The sequence below is a fragment of the Ursus americanus genome, chromosome 9 (genome assembly GCF_024610735.1).
Source record: "Ursus americanus isolate L20-20 chromosome 9, mUrsAme1.1.p, whole genome shotgun sequence".
NCBI lineage: Eukaryota > Metazoa > Chordata > Mammalia > Carnivora > Ursidae > Ursus > Ursus americanus.
Genome location: NC_142135.1, coordinates 68,973,324 through 68,991,922, shown reverse-complemented (window position 1 = coordinate 68,991,922; position 18,599 = coordinate 68,973,324).

Sequence of the window (18,599 nt, the reverse complement as noted above, 5' to 3'; positions counted from 1 at the left end):
TTTCCCTCTAGATGCTGTATTGAGTGTATAATTATTGTTACTACTCCCTCAATGCCCGTTCATCCCTTGACCCATGGTTCTCAAGCAGTTAGCCCCACTAACTCATTGAAACAACTCCCACTCTTACTATCAACCTCCATATTGCCAAAACCAAAAACACTCATCATACTTATACTCCTGGGCCCTTTACTCCATTATTGACTGTTCCAGACAAGAATGCTTTTACCTTTTGATTTCCATGACCCTATCCTTTTTTTTTAATGTCTCCTCTTGACATCTTAGTGTTCCATCTTCTTTGCCCTAATTTTCACAGCTTCTACATGATTTGCAAATGACCTCACCTACACTCATTACTTTAACTACTCTTTCCAGATTGAAGAATCTTGAATTCATGCCTTTTCTGTAAGTCTTTGGAACTGCCTAAAAGACATTCTTACTTTGGAGACCCTCCCTATCTCCACTGCAACATGTTTCACCTAATCTTTCCCTCTTTTGATATTCTCAATAGCCATCCAATTCTCTCCTAAATCCAGTATTCCCTGACTCAGAAACCCAGGATCCGGAAACTCTTGCCCTTCATTCATGCCCACCTCCAATCAATCCACCCACTTCTCATGTACTCTAACTCTCTGGTACCTCTGGCATCCATTCTTTCATGAGCACTGCTGCTGCCTTTGTTCTAGCTCTCACAGTTTATTGCCTGGATCATGCAATCGCCTCTTAAGTAACTTCCCTGGAACGAATCTGGTTTTCTCAAATATTTCCTCCAATCGGCAACCAATGATTTCACAAAAACACATATCTGATCACTGCAAACGATTGCCTGAGACATTTCAATAATTTCATATTGTTTCAAGATAAATTCCATACTCCTTAGCTCATATTCTCCCTCAGTCTCCTGTTATACATCACCCCAGACTGACTTGTCAAATGCCTGGCTGCTGTGCTCTCTTACCGTTAAGCTATGTTGACCTCCTAACAGTGAATTCCCTGTACCAGCCCTGGGCTTCAGTGTAATACTAGGCATACAGAATCTTGCACTGCCTCCTTGCCCATTTTAGACTGTTGTGTTTGAGAAGGTTAAGACATGAGAACTTCAATCCTATGCCCTAGAAAATAGCTCTCCATTTGCTCCTCTGCTATCCCAGCAATGCATGGCTCCCACATGGGCATCCTCAAATCACATTTTTAACATCACTGACCCTGGAATTACTCCTCTGCAAATGGAGGGGTTGGTCCATACAACTCTAAGAAACTTTTCGTTGCAGTATAGCATAGTCATATAAAACGGTGGCAGGAAGTGTATATGTCTAATGACTCAGGTGGCATGTTTCCATTCAATTAGCAATTGTTATTACCTCTATGTCTACCTGGCGTCGTTCACATACACACACACACACACACACACACACACACACATGCACATACATATATATAATTGTATGTATTTAAAAGGCTATAAATCATTTGTGATTCTTTTGTGAATAATATTAGCTAAATATAGCACATCGCATGTCTTTCCACTAACTTTCCATTAACTGCATTTGGGAGAACCAAGGAAGAATTTTACCTTGATGATTGGTCTGTGGGTATTTTTTTAAATGCTTCCTTCTTTTTTGTTTCAGATTTCATTTATGTAAATTGAAAAACAAACATGTTATTTTTGCAAAATTGTTTTCCATTTACACTACTTCTCACATATAATTATATCTGAATTGATGTTTTATCCTACCCATTAAAACACAAGCAGAAAAAGTGCCGATTAACTAAAAAGTACTGATGTATTTTCCTAATGAATTTTGAAGTAGGAGTCAAATTTAAAAAAAGAAAATTTCAAAAGGAAATTTTGATAATTATTTAAAAACATGTAATTACAAAAACCAATTGGAAGTAAATGTGAGCGTATAAAAAGCAAAATATTTCTATGTTTATTCTAAAGGAATTTATCATACTTTGATATCTTTATTAAAACTTACGACATGAAACTTAGCTCTTAAAGAAGGTTATTATTTCTAAGAATATCATTTACTTTGGATAAAAATAGCTGTGCTTCTTTCTCTGGCGTACATTGGGCAAGTTATTTTGTATAGAAAATTGATAAGGACATTAGAGTTAAAGGAATATTTTAGCTCTAATTTTTATGTAATTTTAATAATAGTGTGGCAAATTATAGTGTAAGTGGAAAAGCAGAAGATAATGAGATAAAAACATTCTTTTTTTATATTTTGCTATAGTTCCACCCAAGGTAATGCCATAGCACAAATATATATTAAGACCATGGCAGAATGAAAGGAGTCTGAGAATATAGGGTGATAAAAACCCACTTAATTTCACAGGGCTTAACCTTTCCCAAATTAAATCAGATTCATTCACTCTAGGAGACTTCTTAATGCTAAGTAATAGTTTTTAAAATGTAAAAGGCAAAGAAATTTAACCTTTAGTCATGCATTTAATTTCCCACTCTTGACATAGTTTCTATTATTTGCAAGGTAGGTAAGAGGTGTTAAAAAAAAAACAGATAAGAAGAAATAGAAGTGAAAAAAAATGGAGAGATATGTTCCTGCAGCAAAAGACTGACTTATAAGACATAAGCCTCAAACTTAGTGAGAAGCGGTGAAAAGATGCTTAATCCCAGATCCCTGCTGAGGCTGCTGTGGTTCTGGGTAGCCAAACAATTGTTAATGGGTAATCAATGCTGCCCACCCTAAGCTTCTTTTTCTCTTTTTCTGGCTTTTTTCTAAAACTTTGCCTTGCACTTTACTAGACCACCACTGAGATTCATTAAATACTTGGTATATTACTGGATATTGGTTGTACAAATGTCAGCTGACTAGACATTCCCTGTAGTTTGCCTTGACTGCCAAGATTATAAAAGCCCTAAAGTATATTTAACTTCATTTTTATCATTATTAAAAGTGACCTTTTAGACATTTTGCTCTATTGATATCTGAACTTCAGCTGAGGATCCTTTTGAAGAGGGTGTTTTGGTTTAGCGAACAATGGCAAAGTGACAGGCGGAAGTGAAAACCACAGTTACTGCACATAGAAGTGGATCCTCATTTCTTTTTTTTCCCCAAATCGTCCAGGTTGTAGTTGTTGAAGGTTTAACAGGAGCAAGAAGAGCTGATATATCTGTTACCAAATAAGGGATGGGTGCAAAGCCAATTATCAATAAAACATCTATGCTTTTAAAATGATGATAAAGTAAAATCTCTTTCCTTTGGAGACATTTAGAAATAAGAGAAATTCTCATTGGTTTGAAATAAGTTAGGTTGGAAGGCAAAGGTATAGATTAATTAATTATGATCCCTCACTATGAAGGTATATTCTGGGGCAAGAATTGAACTACATTAAGGACACACACATACACATACACATACACATACATACACATACACATACACATACACATACACATACACATACACACACACAATAGGCATTAGATCCCATCCTTGGATCCCCGAAAATAACTGGCATAAAACAGGCAGAAATTTTGCACCTCGTGAGTACATTCTCCAAAAGTCTTAGCTTTTAAAAATGTTTCAGGCATATGCTAACTTTCTAGATTTTAAGACTAATGAATAGATCTTGGAGGAGTTCCTTTCAAACTGCAGATTGCAACCCATTAGGTATAAAATCATTTTAGAGAGTACTAAGGAGCACTTTTATTGATATGTAAGTTAAAATGTTATTTCCCTTAAAAAAATCACAAAATAATCAAATTAATAACTACAGTACTAAACACAAGTACACACAAATAAGAAATAATCATTGAAACAGAGACACTAAAATACATCGAAGTCTGTTTTGGACAATATTATGCAAATAAATTGTAGGACCCAGAAGGAATAGGTAACTTTGTAGAAAGATTAAGTTTACTAAAATTGATCTCATTCAAGATAGAACAATGAAATGGACCAAAGTCCATAGAAGAAATAACAAAAATTATCAAAGAAATAGCTAAACACCCTTCCCTAAGAAAATAAAGGGGGGAAAAAAGTAGACCTAGGTGGTTTTACCATTTTTATTAATTATGGAATTCCAGGGACATTTTAATAATCTTTCATGGAACGGATAGCCCAAACGATATTTAAATTGTTCCAGATCATAGCAGAAAAAAGGGAAGCTTTAAATTTTTTATATGAAGCAAGAATAACATTAATCTTAAAACCTGATAAATATAGGGGTGCCTGGGTGGCGCAGTCGTTAGGCGTCTGCCTTCGGCTCAGGGCGTTATCCCGGCGTTCTGGGATCGAGCCCCACGTCAGGCTCCTCCGCTATGAGCCTGCTTCTTCCTCTCCTTCTCCCCTGCTTGTGTTCCCTCTCTGCTGGCTGTCCCTGTCACATAAATAAATAAAATCTTTAAAAAAAAAAAAAAACCCTGATAAATATAGCATGAATGGGATAACCGTACATGAAATTTACTCATGAATATTGTCATAAAAATCCTATATAAAATATTAGCAAAGAGCAGTTGGAAAAATAACCCTGTGAGATTTATTCCAGGAGTGCAAAGATGGTTCAATATTAGAAAATAAATTACAAAATTTCCCATATTAAAGGGTTTAAGTTTTCTTAAAGAAATGGCTGATCCCAGGGCTGGGGCAAAGAAAATGCTAAGTGAGATAGAATAGGAAGTAGTCAGAGATAAATGGAGACTGTCAAAAGACATTCAGGAGGTGGCTTACTGGAACTCCCACTGGCTAAATTTGGAACAATATGAGCAGCAAAATAATGATAGTGATGAGATTGGAACGTATTGAATAAAAATGAATCCATGAGTCCACAGTGATATTCAAAGGATGTGTATTTGAGTGGTGAGACAGAGGATAAATTTTTTCTATAGAAGGTCAGATAATAAATACAGGAGGAATGACAGGATTAAAGGAGCACCAGTTTGCAACATATAGTATAAATGGTTTAGGGAAGGGTTATTGACAAACACAAAAACCACAGGATGTAAGATTTTTGGGAACAGGACATTCACACTATGCCAATGTAACCCTCCACAGATTACTTTGTTATTAGTAAAGGAAAAATGTATCATTACCATGGAAAGATCTGGCACTTATTATCTTAAACAAATGATCAAATTTAACCTAACCAATAATGGAACAAATGAACATTATGTTAGCCATGGGAAGTACACGTCTTTGCCTGCGAGTATTTGGGGCATGGTTTTTGGCTCCAAGTGGCCCAAGGTAGATGATGAATGATAGGAAGGACAAACTTCCAAATAACTTTCCTGCGAAGATTGCACCCAGCTTCTCTCCAAGAATAAAAAACAGTTTAAAATGAAAAGCACAATTTATCTAAGAATTAGAAACTTTGTTGAGCATGGGTAACTTAGAAGAACTCCTTGGGAATACGGCACTTGAGCATTCTTGATGAAGAGATTGATGCTTGCCCACGGAGGAACTGACATCATCATACTCATGGCACTCACATTTCTACTCCTCTCCATCACATTTTTTTTTTAAGGAGAGGTCTTCTGAGTTTTCCTTCTGCCAGACAATGGGAGCAGTCCTCTGTCAACCTGAGCTAATTTTAGAGAAAGCCTCTGTTCTAATGTTCAAATGACACAACATACATAAAGTGCCAAGGATACCACTTGCCACATAGAAGAGGATGAAACTGATTTCTTGCCTCTAATGAGTGTCAATATTTCTTCTTGCCAATATTTTATCTCATTTTTAGAGAATTATCCTCCTTCCTTCTAGAATTGCTTCAGGATGAACTGAGTAAATAAAAATTCCTCTTCTGGGGACAAGTCAGTTGTTTCAGAAAGAGAAATTTCTTATTAACGTGTTGGTGGATGGAATTATCCTACTCTTCACTGTGAGGATAAATTCATCTCTCTTGTTCCTTTTTTCCCCTGCTATAGAAATAGTTTTAAAAGAAGAGAAATAGAGAGGACCAAAAATAGAAAGAACCTTACCTGTCTTTCCTAGAATCCTCTCCTGTGACTTTGCTGAGCTGAATGATAATTACCAGCTGCCTTCTTTCCTGCATGTCCATAGTATTCTGTGTATAACCTTATTACAGCATTTATTTATTCATTGTTTTGTAATTACTTATTCACATGCTGGCCTTCACTGCTGGCCTATAAGCTCTTTGAGGGCAGGAAGCATGCCTTATTTACAGTTTATGCTGGTACCCAGCATGATGGCCAGCCTGGGATGGGCACTCAATAACTGTCCATAGAAGACATAGGAACTTTCTATTCCTTTCTCTCTGTTTCTCTAGCCATTCTGCCTTTCCTCTTTCTCTGCCTCAGATCTACTTATGTCTTCACTGTCCTGTGAGACCACTGTTATTAAAGGTAGGTCTATCTTTTACATGATTTTTTTTTTGCTTTCCAATGTCTTATGATTCTATAGAAGAAATGGTTCATAATATGTCTGCTTTATATTTGCCAAGCTATGTCAACTTTAAAAATTTACTACTATACACAGAGGGTCTCAGCCATTAATGAATGACTCATGTTATTTGTCAGAAGATACGAAAAAATCATGTCCTTCTAGGTCTATGATATTTAGTAAGTTACACACAGTGCACTACAAACCCTGGTATATGCTGAATTATTGAAATTTGATCATTAATTCTGAAGAAATAATAATACTTTATGAGTTCCAAATGTTTATTTAAATATTTGCATACTTCTTTTGGTTGTTTTGGTAAATTATGCATATATTTCTAAAGTATCAGATATACATTGCCCTTTAGATTACTGTATCTGGATCTTTTATAGAGGGATGAGTTTGAGAGTTAGATTTATTTGCCATGACATAGACACAATGTAAAAAAAATTTTTTTTTTTTTGGTGAAGATTATGATCAAAATACATTAGTTGAATTGGCATTTCTGTCCTATTTATTCTCATACAAAATTATGCAGACTTGATTTTCTTTCTTTAGGAGAAGTTAGAAAATGCTAAATTTAAGTCAATTTTCTCTTGAATCTTTTTCAAGCTATTTTTATATATCATTGATTTTTATTTTTCTTTTAGAGATAAGACCAAGAGAACATATAGATACCCAGCAATCCTTACAAAAGTTTTCTAAAACATTTTGTTTCCCAAAACATTTATAGTTACTTTAACAAAAAGAGACATTTGGAAGATTACAATTCTTGTGAAGTGTCCTACTTTTTCTCTGCTGTATCTTAAAATCTCTATCATTTTTATAGATCAAAAGATTGGCATTCAGAAAGTTTAAAGATGTTCAGAATAGCATAAAACAACAAAGTGAAGCCCATTTCTATGAAGCAAATTGTTTTAATTGCTGAACTAGAGGTTTTAATGACAATGTCTGTAAAAATTGTATCTACCTGAGATGCATTCCTAAAGGCATCATTCAATTGTTTGTGAGGTTTCAAAGCTCAGTTCTTTCCTATTTCTTCAAATGGGAAAACCTCTTTATGTGCATAATGTAATCACTGATCTTGATTCATACTGACTTAGTAACCGGATTAGCCCTTTTAGACATGTCCAGTTAAGTATTTCTAACAACTGAGAGGAAGGTTGAACCTAAAAGTACTATTGCAGTATACAGAAAATAGAACATGCTAGAAGGTGGCAGTCTCAGATAGTTCACATATTAAGCTTAGGAAGACCTTACAGAATGAAAAAAAAATTATGTCTCACACAAAAAAACCAATAAAGATGATGTATTACTTTACTTTTTCCATGTGTTTAAAAATACTTTCCCTATATATTTGATCGTCTTAGAGGAAAATTTCTATATTTATACACACTGGTATGAAATGACTTACCCTTTATAAAGTACATAATAAACCATATTAATTTTGCCATATGCCAGTGGATGAGGTCATTATTATTACTTAGCCAATTCAATCTAAAAATGAGGTGTTTAAATTTTAAAACAAGAAACTTCCAACTGGCAAAAATACATTATCAAAAGCTTCCTTTAATATCTTTGTCCATGGGGATTCTGGTATGTGTCACATAAAGGAGGTTGAAAAGATTGACAACTCACCTCCAGGAAGCTGACAGTTTGCATAAGACACAGTTGGTCTAAACAATCCTAAGATTCAAATGTGCATGCATCCTCCCTAGTGCCATGATTTGAGAAGTACCAGAAGGCCCATACTACCTGAAAATATCAACCCAGTCTCTGGAAATTTAATTTTGGTTTCAGGTATTATGCCCAAAGGTCAAGGTTTAAATGGTCATGTTTCCTTATTTACAAGTAAAGAGAGAAAAGGCCTAATGAATTGAAGGGGACCCAAAATACAGGGCTCCAAAAGATGCTGCTTTGGCATCTGGATTGTTTTCAAACTGAAGACCACTGAGAGGAGAAAAACTCTAAAAACAGGGCACAAGTCTTCCTTTAGTAAAGGAAATTTACATTTATATAGTCTCCCTTTGTAGATAGCCTTCAGCTCCCCTACCAGAGAGAGCAAAACTCTTATCAAGGGAAAAGGCACCCACCTACACCAGGATAAAAACCCTTCTTTAGCCCACTTGTCCTGCTCATCTTCCTGTAACTTGACTTCCCTACCCAGAAGCCCAGAACCCATTTCTCTCTCTCTCTCTCTTTAGCCTAAGTTATAAACCCAAATCCTAACCATACTTTTGAGTTACTCTGAGTACGATTCCCATGAGTAAGTGAAACACAGATCTGTTTGTTTTTCTCTTATTAATCTGTCTTGGTCGGCCTCATTTACAGGGCACTGGTGGAAGAAAAGAGGTTTTCCTTCCCTACAGTGTCCAACTCATTGGGTTTGTGTTCACTAAACAAAGAATCTATCAGCACACAGCTTGGTCAGGTAAGGAAGAGAAACAAGATGGTTACATGGAATCAGGATCCATTTTCTCATCTATGGACCTCAGATTCTGGAGGCATCAAATTATCATTACGTCTCTGCAAATCTGAACATGAACCCCACATTGTCTGTAGTGAAATAAAAAACAATTATCCACATACATGTATACAGAGATATTAGGTGATTAACAAAATCAACTTTATGAATAATGCCACTGAATTTTTAGAATCTTTTAGGTTTTATAGTTTCTTGAGAGTCAATACTGGAAGCACTTGTACCTTCAGGTGAAGGTATACACAAGTTTTAAGATGACAGAGAAGTCTTCATACTCACAAGGTTAGGGAGTCATGATCTAGTGTAAGCTGCTTAAGACAAAATTTTCCCAGGGTCAGCCTGTTGGAAAAAAATATGAAATCTGAAGATAAGCCACCAAAACTATTGAGGTCTGCCATAGACAGGTAGAAAAATTGCTCTCACTCACTCATTGATATGAAAGAATGCACACCTATATGGACCCTCACCCCAGTCTAAGAATGTTACTGGAGCAGTCAGTGTAAGACAAAAATCTAATCTTAGGGGACTTCAAGTTTGTGTTACTAGGCCTGTGTAGACCTGAGATAGACAAATGCCATACTCAGAAACATCTGATGGAAGTTTTAGTTAAAACTGTTTAGTGAAGTCCCTGGTTAGGTCCAAAGAGCAATTACTTTGATAAAGAAAATTTTTTAAACATATAGCAGGAATTGGCGACTTTTCCTGATTTTTTGAGTAGTGAGAAAAATACCAGTGTAGGAAAGCAAGCCTCAGTTGCACATGAAAGATCAGATCGGAAGGGTTTAATAAGAGCTTACTTGGGGAACGAGTTGTTAGGAAAGCGATGTCAAAGACTTCACTGAAAATTGTTTGCTCTTCTATTCTAGAATAACCCACAGTTATGTTCAAATCTGTAGTGAAAATCTGTTATCCAAACAACTTTGTGTCAGTGGTTCTTTGGGGGAATGAGGAGAAACACGTGTTCACCCTGGAGACAGTATGGGTAGGGTCAAGATAACAGCTGCAGGGAGGTAAGGTAGCAGTAGGTTTGATCATTGAATGAAGAGTAAAAATTGAGAGGAAAAGCTGATGGCAAGACATAAGTCAACCTCAAAGTATTTAGAAATATGATGTTATTCTTCTGATGCCTGTCATGGAAGCTTGAGCTCTTTGTTTGGATATTAAAGTAAAGAATGGATTCGATATGCTAGAAGATTGAAGACCAGTGAGATAAAAATGCAACCTGCAATTTTCTTGGATGCTTGTATTACATGGTAAGGAAAGGATGTGCCTGTGTGGGACTGGGGCAGGGAGATAGGGGTGGGGCAAGGTGGGTGAATGGAGGGACACAATAGATCAGGAGAAAATAGTGTTTGAGATTCATGTATAGAAGGTTGAAGAAAAGATGTAATGCGATTCATATTCTACTTCCTCTCTAATTCTTCAGAGTATCTTCGGCCAGTTTTGTCAGAACATTTTTTTTTTCATAGAATTGATTTTTATCCATCTAAGATGAAGAAAAGACTTGGATACTTATACAAAGAATTCGTAAAAGACAAGTGAACTTGGGCAGCTACTCCTGCTCCCAGTCACCCCAAAGGGCAAGGGGTATGTAAAAAGCAAGAATAATTAGGAAAGAATTTTCATTCATTCTTATTGTAATTGAGTCTTTGTCCTAGCAGAATCAAATTAAAATGTCACTTGTGCTTTTCAAAAAAAATTTTTTAAGTAATTATTACTCTCAATGTGGGGCTTACTCCCAACCCCAAGATCAAGAGTGGCATGCTCTCCTGACTATGCCAGTCAGGCATCCCTCAAAAGAAATTTAAAGAAATAATTCTTGACTACAAGTAAACAAGATTCAGAGAAATAGAAATTTGGTTTTTGACAGATAGTTATATGGGAAATGATGCTCTTTTATTCAAAACACCAAAGAGACCACTGTTTACACATATCAAATATACAACAGTTGTAATTTGAGCTGGAGTTTTAAAATGAATATAAACAGCAACAAAGGAAGAGTACAAATTAGAAGGTGGGTATGCAGAGCAGAGATCAAGGAATGATTTTTTAAAAGATAAAGCATATTTTTAACAGAAATCTCTCAACACAGAATGTATTTTTACTACAATTATAGTGGATCAATGTGGATATAAAGTTGAGTGTTTAAATTAAAAATATGCAAAACGTATCTAGAAACTCTTTGCTGCTTCAGGTACTTACAACTTAGTGTTAATTTAAGAGTATTTCTGAAATTTGTACAAAGATGCATTTAACAGCATCAATCAATTAAATTTTCAAAGTAAGCTCAGATGCATTCCACATTCCTATAAAAATAGAAACCATCCACTTTTTATCACATCATAGCCCCTCCTCCATATTACCCCCTCTCCGAGCCAAGAGAGGTGTATTCCTCAAGTTCCTGGTATGTCTTAATGCACGCCAACTTTAAACCTCTTAAATACAAATGAACATAAAATACAGGCTTATTTCTCATTATGACTTCCACACACAAATTCTAAAGGAAGCACAGAACAGCTGCATTCCACTTTTTTTGGCATGAATAGGGTCTTTAATATCAATACTGAAATGGAAGTGATTAGTATTATTTACTGAATTTTAAAGCACCTTAGGATGTTCAGCCAGCCAACTTATTTGATTGGTTGAATATGTGGACACCTCATTGTGGGAAAAATATGTTGGCACAGGCAAAGAAACAGCTATCTCGCTGTTCTATAGACATTTTCAGAGGATTTGAACTGATAATGCTGCTTTTAAAAATGATGCTTATAAAGAATAATATGCTCTTCCTAGCATTGTATGGTCTTCTTTACCTAATCACACTCCTTACTCTAAAATTAGGAGCATTGAGTATGATCATTTAGATTTGGCTCCACTCACAGAAAGCTTTTATTCATGATGCTTTGATGTATAGTATTGAATGTGGAAATTATCCACCTTGATTGTAATACATTGATAGTACAGGATCAATATACAAAATAAGTTGCATATCTATACACTAGAAATAATCCGAAACTGAAATTAATAAAATAATTCTATATACAACTGTACCCAAAAAAGTAAAATGCTTAAGAATAAATTTAACAAAAGAAGTGCAATACTTATATACTGAAAGATACAAAACAACATTGAAAGATATTTTAAAAAGATCTGAATAAACCCAAAGATATCCCATGTTCATGGGTTGGAAAATTTAATATTGATAAAATTATGAAATTCCCCCAAATTGATCTACAAATTCAACACAATCCTTATAAAAATACCAACTGGTTTTGTTGTAGAAATCGACAAACTGAACTTTGCATGGAATGCAAGGAACCCAGAATAGCTAAAACAATCTTGTTAAAAAAAAAAAAAAAAAGAACAATTTTGGAGGATTTATACCACTACATTACTACAGTAATAGAGAGAATACTCAATTAATACATTGGTACTGGCATAATGATAAGGATAGATTTATAAATCAATGGATTAGAATTGAAAATCCAGAAATAAATTTTTACATTTATTGTCAATTAATTTTTAAAAGAATGCCAAGACACTTTAGTGAAGAAAGGGGATTCTCTTCAACAAATGGTCCTAGAACAACTGGATAAGATATCCCACCCAAAAAACTAAAACTGGACCACTACCTCATACCATACACAAAAAATTAACTCAGAATGGCTCAAAAAAACTAGATATAAGAATTAAAACTAAATAAAAGAAAATCTTAAAACACAAGCAAAAACATTCATGACTTGGATTAGGCAATGGTTTCCTAGATTAATATAAATATCAGAAATAAGAACAAAAGAAAAAAAATAGAAAAATTAGAGTTCATTAGAAAAATTAAAAATCATACTTCAAAGGAGATTATCATGAAAGTTAAAAGACAACCAACATAATAGAAGAAATATTTGAAAACCATATATCTGATAGGGGACTACTATCCAGAATGTATAAGGAATCCTTAAAACTCAAAAATAAAAAGAAAATAATTAATTTAAAAATCAGCAAGTATTGCAATAAATGTTATTCCAAGAATGATCTGCAAAGAGCCAGTACATATAAAAAGATATTCAATGTCATTAATTATCAGAGAAATGCAAATCAAATCTCATTTGTGATATTGCTTCATAGCTACTAAGATGGCTATAATAAAGATGACAATTGTTGGTGAGGATGTAGAAAATTTTAAACCCTTATATATTCATTCATAGTGTGAATAAAATAGTGCAAGAACTTGGGAAACTAGTTTGGCAAGTTCTCAAAAAGTAAACCATGTAACCACTTTTGATCCAGGAATTTCATTTCCGTATATATATATTATAATATATATATACACACACAACCTGGAAATTGAAAACATGTTTACATAAAGCCTTTATACACCAATGTTCATAGCAACATCATTCGTAAGAGCCAAAAAATGTAATTTAAAAGTAATTTAAATTGGATAAATGAAGTGTGGTATATCTATACAATGGAATATGATACAGCCATAAAAATGAATGGAGTACTATGTGTTACAACATGCAAAAACCTTAAGAATATTACCCTAAGTGAAATAAGACAAATACAAAAGTTCACCTACTGCGTGATTTAATTTGTATGAAATATCACAGATTGTCAAGTTCATAGAAACAGAAAGTAGATTAGGTTTTGCCATGGACTGGAGGTAAGGAGAATGAACAATCCATGTTAATGGATATGGGGTTACTTTTTAAGGTGATGAAATGTTGTATAATTAGATAATGGTGATGGCCACACAACTTTGTAAATATAACAAAAGCCACTGAGTTACATGCTTTAAAAGAGTGAGTTTCGTGTTACATGAATTTATCATAATAAATAAATAAATAAATAAATAACTATTTTAAATGAAATTTTCAAAAAAAGCTGAAAATTAGGACAGTAGTCCTTTCTCCTTATCCATGGGGGATACCTTCCAAGACCTGAAACTGCAGATACTACCTAACCTTGTACATATGCTTTTTTTCCTACACATACTCATCTATGACCAAGTTTAATTTATAAATTAGGCACCATAAGAGATTAGCGATAACTAAGGATGAAAGAGAACTCTTACAACAATATAGTATAATAAAAGTATATGGATGTTCTCTCTCTCTCTCTCTCAAAATATCTTATACTCTACTTACCCTTCTTCTTGTGATGGTGTGAGAGGATAAATACCTGTGTGATGAGATGCAGTGAGGGGAATGACAATGACATGGGCACTGTGACATAATGTTAGGCTACTTTGGACTCACAATATATCAGAAGGAGGATCATCTCTTTCTGGACCATGGTTTACCGCAGGTAACTGAAACTGTGGAAAGCGAAGCTGCTGGTGAAGGGAACTACTGTGTAATGTTTGTGGAATTATTTAACTGTCAAATGGAAACCTCTTCTGTATTATGAGAAAATGGTAATGCTAAAATTGCATGCCAAAAACCTTAACAAGATGGGAGAAGGAGAATGGGTTGGTATACACTGGGCAATTATGTTAATATCTTTGTTGCACAACTTATGAAGACAGACTTTAAGTTTATAATAGAACAATTTGGACCAAAATTTAACTTCCAAATTAGCATAGGAGAAGGAAAAAGGAAACACACTGAACACAAGGCAGGAAAGAATAGAAAAATGATGAACAGCTTAGAAAGATATGATAACAATATTTCAAAATATAATAGCAATCCCAATAAATCTAGAAAAATTAAATTTGGGGTGCCTGGGTGGCTCAGTGGGTTAAGTGTCTGTTTTTGGCTCAGCTCAAGATCCCGGGGTCCTGGGATTGAGCTGGGTAGGGCTTCTTGCTCGGGGATGGGGGAGGAGTCTGCTTCTCCCTCTCCTTCTGTTACTCCCCCTCTACTCATGCTCTCTCTCTCTTTCTCAAATAAATAAATAAAATATTTTAAAAAAAGAAAATTAAATTTATCTGTAAAAATGCAAAGATTGTCAAATAAATATTTTTGAATCTGAAACTATGTATTTATTTATTTCATATATTTCAAGGCTATGTTGAAAAGTGTGTAAAATTATTGTTTGTATATTTGATAGATTATTTTGTTATTTCTCTTTTTATGTCATTATTTGTGCCTGAATTTCTATATTATCAGGATTTCTATATTATCAGGCACAAATAATGACATAAGAGAAATAACAAAATAATCTATCAAATATACAAACAATAATTTTACACACTTTTCAACATAGCCTTGAAATATATGAAATAAAAAAAATTTTAAGGAGGCATCAACAAATTCACTATCATTTAGGATATTTTATTATACATTCATAAAACACTAACAGATGGAGCAAAAAAAAAAGGAACATTATTGCTTTGAGAAGCAAACTATACACATTCACCTACTTCAAAGAATTTTAGGGTAGGAAAAGACTTCATACATCAGAAAAAAAGTATAATCCACAAAGAATAGAAAGATGAATTTGACTATATTCGAGTTAAAAAAAATCTGTACAGGGGCGCCTGGGTGGCACAGCGGTTAAGCGTCTGCCTTCGGCTCAGGGCGTGGTCCCGGCGTTATGGGATCGAGCCCCACATCAGGCTCTTCCACTATGAGCCTGCTTCTTCCTCTCCCACTCCCCCTGCTTGTGTTCCCTCTCTCACTGGCTGTTTCTATCTCTGTCAAATAAATAAATAAAATCTTTAAAAAAAAAATCTGTACAACATAAAACATGTTAAACAATATTAAAAATTTATGATATAGTGGGGAAAGTACTTAAAACTTTTATATAGCACACAAATTAAAGTCATTATTCAGATATGTTATATGTATATGTAAATGTATAATTCTATGTATAAATAAAAAGAATCAGAACACAAAGTTATTTCAAATTTAAAAATAGATCAATACATGAAAAGATGCTTGACTGCACTAAAAATCAAGAAAATGTAAATTAAAAAGCAAGACATGATTTCACCATTAGTTTCACAAACTTTTAAAAATCTACCACCAGGAGCACCTGGGTGGCTCAGTGCGTTAAGCATCTGCCTTCAGCTCAGGTCATGATTCACCTCAGGTCCTGGGATGGAGCCCTGCATCTAGCTCTCTGCTCAGCAGGGAGCCTGCTTCTCCCTCTCCCTCTGCCTGCCACTCTGCCTACTTGTGATCGCTCTCTCTTTGTCTGTCAAATAAATAAGTAAAATCTTCTAAAAAAAAATCTATCACCATTTTTGTAAAATGTGACAAGGGAGTAGATCAATAGAACAATGGAAATTCTCAAGCACTACTGAAGGAAGTATAAATTGGTACAACCAATGATTGATAGTATCAATTCACCAGAAGTATCTTATCTTTTAAGCTGTAATTGGCCTTCCAATATTTTAGAAGGTAGTGTAATAAATTTACCTAAGCAGTAACCTAAAATGAATGTTTCTTTTGTAAAAGTACTGGAACAGATGGCTAAAACATTTTTCTTTGAATCCAGAGAAAGAACTGAAAAGAGTTCATGGAAAAGATCAAATCTCCTGAGCTAAATTTCCCTTGAAATTAGGTTCTTTAGAATGCTATTCAATTTACTGAATACCTACTATGTTCATAGATGAGAAAAATCAATAAGTTTTCTAAGGAAACATTCACATTTCTTAAAAATGACTAAGTCCACATTTTTACTAATTCTAGGCAACACAAATTTCTGAGAAATTTTATATAATTTTATGTTTATGAAAAACTTCTGTTTCTTCTAAAGACACAATCTACTTCCTTTTCATCATTTAGGGTAGGGTGTCATCATGGATGTGAATACATGGGAAATGTGACGTTTTAGCAAAAAAAAAGAAGAGGAACAAATCAAATTGTATAGATATGTATGCTTGGTTCTATGTTTATCTATATTAATTTACCAATAAATACAATAGTAAAATACAAAATTTATATCTCTGATGCGTACTGAATATACTGAATTAAGTGAAAGTCACAAATATAGTACACAAAACAATTTGTGCCTTACCGACTATTCCTAGGTTGGGAACATAATATTTGTTCACTTGCTTTTGCTTAGGAAAACTACATAGATTAAAAATTGATTCTGATTCTAGAGAATAATATTGTCATCTAACCCATACAATAAATGCCTTTGTGGTTTAATTCATTAGAACAATTAGTCTCAAAAAAAAACTGATATACCACAAAGCATTGAAATTATATTTTTATTGCAGATGATAGTGAAAGAACTGATTACCTGTGAGTTCTGATCATTGCTTCTTAGGTGTGCTCACTACAGAGGAAAGTTAGAATTGTATAACACAAAATTTATAAGCAATATGATAGTCAAAATATGTGAAAGCCTTAGATCAAAACACATCTCACTTTTAGATATAAAAGCACTTTGTATTTTCAGATAGGGACTGATACTTACTGTAGTATAATAAATATGATTCTAAAAGTGTATAAATTTTGTCCATTAAATCTCCTTTCAATAAGAATACAGAATAACTGGTAGAAGTAAATTCTTGTAGTTGAAGACTATTCAAATACATCTTCTCTTTCTCCCCAAATCCACTAAAATGCCAGAAAAATATAAATGTTGGTCATCTAAATGATTTTAATCCATAAAATAGGATTTAACATGTACCCCTAAATTAAAGGACATCTTAGTCAAGGTGTATTCTAGAAAAATTAGGGTTTCTCATGCCAGTCCTTGAAACAATCCATGCTGAAGTCTAGTATACCCTACTTCCAAACCAAAATTTTGGCTTCTACTCACTTTGGGGCATAGAATTCCCATTCTACATGATTTCCCTGAAAAGGAGGAAAGTACAAATCAAACCCATGATACCGCTTTTCTTAAAACTTGATCAAATTTGTTATGAGCAACTTCTCACTGGCTGTATCTCTCTTAGGTTCTAGCATACCACCATTTTGCCAGACCTCTTAAGAGTTGTAGCAGATATTCACACCTGCTTTGTGGTAACTGCCTTTACATGCTAGAGGGGAAGGGGGAAAGGCTGTCAATCAAAAGATGCCACTTCCTCCAACATAGAAGTGGGTATATGTAATTGTGTTCAGTTATGGGCTGAGAATGGACATGTGAGCCAAGCAAGACCAGTCATGGTCCTTGTGGGGGAATTCATATAGAAGCTGGATAAGAGATCCTAAATTGTAATCTATATGCTGTGACGGACCAATAATCTTGTATTTAGAGTTACATATTTACCTTATATTTTATAATAATCATATATTATAAAAAATAAAATAAAAAAATAAAATCACCAATTTCTGACTTGAAAACTACATATTAAAATATTTTTCTATCCATGTCTAGAATTTCCAATTCCATCCCAAACCACTTCACCTTCCTTGGCCATGGGTCAATGGCAAATTTACTTTACTAGCTAAACAGTAGGGAATAGGATAACTCGGGAAATTGGTGATAGATTATGGAGCCATTATCATCTAATATATTTATTTGAATTTCATGTTACTATCTGATAGAAATTCTGTGAATCGTATAAGTTAATAGTTCATGCCCTTATTTCATAGACAGATATCCACAATATAATCATCCACCACATATATCACTAAGCTCTTAAGTGATGCAGTGATAGTTGCACTGGGAATATTTCCATAGAATTAAAGTTTCAGTTGAGAAGCCAAGGATTTGATGGGCATCAAAAACGAACAAACTTCTAAAAGTCCTAGAGAGAAAATGTGACTCTGAGAAGTGAGCAATGTCCTGGATATTTCTTACGGACATGGATTTCTCATCTTAGATATACCATTAGCTTACTGTCTACCTAACAC